This window comes from Ursus maritimus, unplaced genomic scaffold, assembly GCF_017311325.1.
Source record: "Ursus maritimus isolate PB19 unplaced genomic scaffold, ASM1731132v1 scaffold_34, whole genome shotgun sequence".
NCBI lineage: Eukaryota > Metazoa > Chordata > Mammalia > Carnivora > Ursidae > Ursus > Ursus maritimus.
In genome coordinates, this window is record NW_024426008.1 from 23,542,414 (window position 1) to 23,547,990 (window position 5,577).

Sequence of the window (5,577 nt, forward strand, 5' to 3'; positions counted from 1 at the left end):
ATATGTAGTTCATCGACCTTTGGACAGCCAGCATTTGCTTGCCGTATGACTGAGTTTGGATTTGGTTTATTTTGTGTTTCTCAAAGTGAGACCCTTGGGTTCTCCAGGGCACACTGGGTCAACCTCGTCCTAAAGGCTGAATTTATTACTAATTCTGTATGACAGAATCATGTCTGGAACTTGTGTTTTTTTCCTGTTTTCTCTTGAGTAAAAACTAGACTTTGATATTGCAGTTGCAAAATGACAGGGGTGGGGTTTTGTTTTTGTTTTTGGAAATTCCAGTAATGTACCTTGACTCTCACCTGTGTTAGAAAAGGCCATGAGCTGTGCTTAAACCCCTGAGTCCTACCAGTTCTCATCACTACATAGATCTAAGATGTTGCATTTCAAAGTCTTTAAGGTTCACATGCCTCCCAGGAGGTCTCAGTGTATTCCTGCTCTCTTGGCCTTTTACCTGGATTATCGACAAAGAAAACCTTTGTTTTGCCGCTCGTCAAGGCTGAAGAAACAGAATCTCCAACAGAACTCCTTCTGTTACTTGTTCGTACACATCCATCTGCACAGCATCCCTTGTTTGCGTGACAGTATCTTTGTGTGAAGTATAAGAGAGGATTCTGGCTGAGCCGGAGTACTGTCTATTCACTCTGTTCCTAAATTTTAATGCTCTCATACGGTGTGGGAGTTGTAAGGCACTTTATCCCCTTGTCTTGTGTTTCACTCTAAATGACATAGAGAGGATATTTAGTTCTGGATTTTAATTGTCATTGTTTACACCTGCATTAATCTAATAAAATATTCTTATTTATTTTGTTCCTTGGTGCCGCAGCATGTCCGCTGTCTTGTTTTCCAGGCTTTGTAAACCACATCCAGTTTAATGTCCCGGTGGAAAAAGTTACTGGGAATATCTGCAGCTACCTTCCTAGTTCTTTACTTCATGGCTGCTGTTTGTGCAGCATACTCTTAGTTCTGTGCGATGAAAAATACCCAAAAAAGTATTTTCTTCAAAAGAATGTATTGAAAACTTTCAGTCTCTCTTACTCTGTAGCTTCATTTAGGACAATACCAAGAAAAGAGTCAAAATCGTGTTGTACAAATTAAGGATCTGAGGGGGGGAGGGTGAGAGAGAAGGAGTGATCCCCAAGACAGCTCTGAGGAAACAAAGGGGCTTTCCTCTCAGCAAGGACTCTTCTCAGATCAGTAAACATGGGTGTGCAAGCCAGTGCCTATAAAGCTGGATGTGTTCCAGTCTTCGCCTTCTGAAAAGGAAGTGAGATGTCTAGCATGAAGTCAAGGAGAGGAGTACGGCCTAGTCTAGGGTGGGGCCATAAAAAGGTTTATAGTTTTAAGACAAACATTACGACACTTATCAGTCAAGGAAATGTAGGACCCTTAATTGCCGAGTCATCAAGCTCACTTTAAAGAGACTTGTGATCATCTCTCTGAATCAGACGCTCAAAAGATGATGATGACTATTCCTAAGAATGTTGGTTTTTAGATGTTTATTTAAGGAAAGAATATCAAATATCTTTGTAGAAATGATGACAACATGATATTTATGCCAGCTGCTGGAATCAAAGCAATAAAAATGGGTGCTGGACAGTGGGATATCTCACATTTCTGACCAGTCTTCCTGTCTGGCTATGGTGGCCATGGTTCTGGCTGGAATTTTGTGACTTTGGAGGGGTGGGGGCCCGTATTATAGGAAAAGAAGCCTGAAAAGGAACTGTAGCCTTTCACTAAATTTTTACTCCAATCTTTTTTACAAGCATGCAACTATCTGCTGCAAGTGGGTCAAATATATTTTTATCTAAATATTTTAGAAAATGTATAAATTATTACTCTTTTAAAAGTTAGAATTCAAAATTAACTTTTGCACTATTGCTATTGCTGGCCAAATTTGTGAAGACAGATACATTCCATTTTTTATAATTTTTCCCTGCTCCAGGTCCCCAGAGTTTCAAGGAAATTAATATAATAAGCCAGCTTACCCTTATTATCATTTAAATGTTCCCAGAATTATTTATATTTTAAAAGAACTTAAAGTTTGAAGAAATTCAAACAGTTGTTAGTGGTGGGGTTTTATCATTGATAGTTGCGATAATTCCCATTTATTGAGCGTGTATGCCATGCTAGACACTGGGATTACATATATTCTCTCATTTAATGCCATGGGCTCATGATGAGATACACCAAATGATAGTTTTTATTGTAATTCATGCTGATTATTTACTTATATCTTTTCCCTCAACAAAAAAACATAAAATGGCCATTTAAAAGTGATGAATGTAAGAGTATAACATAATTTTGAATAGAGAGTAAGTGACCAAATGGGCTGAAATGTACACTTCTTGGTTTCTTAATTATTGTGAAGCTATCATATTTTGGCTGTTTTCCACCGATTTGTGAACACATCGCAGATTCTGTAGTATAAAAAAGTAGAATTGGATGGAGAGCAAGTTCAGAATATCTATCTCCATTCCAAGAAACTAATACACGTAGATTCCTGACCTCCACACCAGTCAGTGTGGCGTCTTTAGATCTCTTGCAGAAAAGGAGAGTCAAAGAGGGGAGATGGGCAGCAGTCTGTGGTGTGGAGTGAAACTGCACGCAGGCCTCAGGATTCAGTCCCTCATTAGAGCCTTTCAGGCCAGATGGCAAACCAGGGGATGATTGGGATGGGGAGGGGAGGTCAGAAATATTAAGACCCTCTTCAGTGCAGAAGGGACACACACTACAAGGCTAGGTCTAAGACAATAGGCAGCAGCATCTTGGTTGAAGGGGCAGTAAAAGGAGGTAAATCTCTAGTCTTGCATAAACTCTGGGCTGGAGACCGGCCAAAGGATCACACACACTCAAATTCAGTGCTTTGAGATCGCTGGGATGACCACAATGGTGGTGAAATCGAGTTTAGGACAGTGTTCCAAGTGCCTACATTTTGGGGGAGGAAAATTCTCAAGATAAGAAGTAAATGCGTTTGCCAGAAGAAGGCTTTGGCACAGCTCAACATATTAATCTGATTTTTCTTCATGTATTACTCTCTACCTGTGCTCCCCTTCTTTGTAGCCTAAGAGTTGATTTCCCTTCCCCAGCCTGCCAAAGCTGAGACATAGAAACTACCACTTTCATAGCTGAAATTCCACTCGTATTTTTCACAGTTCCATTACAAACATCTCGGTGGGTCTCAGTTCCTCGCTGAGCAACTTCCACAGGCCAGGCATTCACAAGGCATTGCGGAAGAGTCGAAGATATTAAATGTGGCTGATGCTATTATGGAGCTCACCGTCGAACTGAAGACATGATACATATATTCAAGAATAATTAATAATTCAAGTGCTAGAGAATATGAGAGTTTAAGGATGTGTCTCAGGACAGTGAGAGGAGAGGACAGCAAATGTTATAAAGTAGGGGAAGGAGGAAATCCCAGGTGCCAGGAAGCTCAACAATGAGGCCAGATTCGGCTTGGACCCTGGAGAATGGAGAAGATGCCTACCTCTGAGGGTGTGCATTTTTAGTCCGTGCAGGCTGCTAAAACAAAACACCACAGAGCAGGTGGCTTGTAAACAACAAATTCATTTCTGACCTTTCTGGGGTCTGAGAAGTCCAAGATCAAGGCGCCAGCATGGTTGGTATTCTGGTCAGGATCCTCCTCCTGGTTTGTAACTGGCACCTTCTAGCTGTGCCCACACATGGCAAAAGGGGCAGTGGATCTCTGTGGGGTCTCTTTCATAGGAACACTAATCGCATTCATGAGAGCTTGACCCTCATAACCTAAGAACCTTCCAAAGGCCCCATCATCTTAATACCATCATCTTTGGGGGTTAGGATTTCAGGATGTGAATTTGAGGGGACACAAAATTCAGACCATAGCATTTGGAGAGCAGCTTTTTAAATAATTTTATTTATTTATTTATTTATTGCATACAGGATAAGTTTAACAATAGAAGAAAATCTGTGATCCCTTATATTTTAGGGGGAATGTAAATTGGTGCAAACTCTGAAAAGGATAATCTAGTAATATCTATCAAAATTATACATGACCCAGGAATTCCACTTACAGAAATTTACCCTACAGTTGTATTTTCATATGTGAAAAATGACATATGTATAAGGATTTTCATTGCAGCTTTGTTTATAATAGCAAAACACTGGAAATAACCCAAATGTCCATCAATAGGGAACTGGTTAAATGAATGGGTGGCAGAATCCAAACAAGAGAATACTATATAGACAGGCACGTAAACAGATAAGGAAGTTCTTTCAGTACTGATATGAAACAGATCTCTGAGATACGTTTATTGTTAAATTAAAAAAGAAGGTATAGAAGAGAGTATGCTATGCTCATTTTGCACCTTACATTAATTATGTATACAACGTTTATACTATGGACACTTTGCTCACTAGGTACTTTGTATGTATACTATGTACACTTAATTTGTATATTATGTACACTGTGTATCCTTCCAGATGTAAATTTTGCATTTTTTGAAAGGGAAAAATATAGATACACATTTGCTTGTATGTGCAAAAAATGTATATCTGAAAGGATGCATAAGAAGCTGGGCTTTTTAAAAAGATTTTATTTATTTGAGAGAGAGCATGAGCAGAGGGGAGGGGGCAGAGGGAGAGGGAGAGTCAGACTCCCTACTGAGCAGGGAGCCCAATGTGGGACTCAATCCCAGGACCCTGGGATCACAACCTGGGCCGAAGGCTGAGCCACCCAGGCACCCACGTAAGAAGCTATTAAGACTGGTTGGTTTTGGAGTGGCATATTGGGTTCCTAGTGGGAGAATTTTACTGGTAAGACCTTTTGACTTTTAAAACCTGTGAACATATTACCTATTCCAAATAAATTATAATTTTTAAAGTCTGAGCTCAATTATTTGCCTTCCGGGAACTTTCAAGTACTTGTAAGGAAATGATAACTCATTAATGTGTAAGACCAAATATAAACATCCAAGGTGAGGGAGTTTAAACAACTAAATTCAACCACCACTGGGTTTTTAATCTGGACTTGAACCCAACTGGACCGAATTATTTTCTTTCATTTACCTTTTACCTATTTTTCACTGGTTTCGCTCCCAGTACAGCCTTGAGTATGGGGAAGCACGATCAGTTTATTTATGGACTCTGATTTGCACACTGTGGATCTGGAGCTGCGTGATAGTAAACGATACTATTATAAAAAAATGAATAGACGAACATCAACCCCTTGTTTATGGCGCTATAGACATGAAATATGCTTCCATAGATGTGAAATAACGAAAACATCTGGACCTTGGGGAAACTTGGGAGTATGATCGTAACATATGTATCCAGTCTGAGAACTGAGTTTTAACCCAAGTGAAGTTTTTGTATAACTGCAAGGTGAAAGTTTTGACCAGCATTTTTGGGGTTATTGGTGACTATCAAAATCCCCCAAACTTAGGCTTCCCCTTTCAGCATCTTGGCTTCTCCATGGCTGTCTGAAGATCAAGCAGCCGGTCTTTGACAAGACACGAAAGCTGTTTTCACCTCAATGCTCTGCAGTTGTGAAAAATGAAAAAAAGCAAGATCACGGAGAAGTTACTCAATAGACAA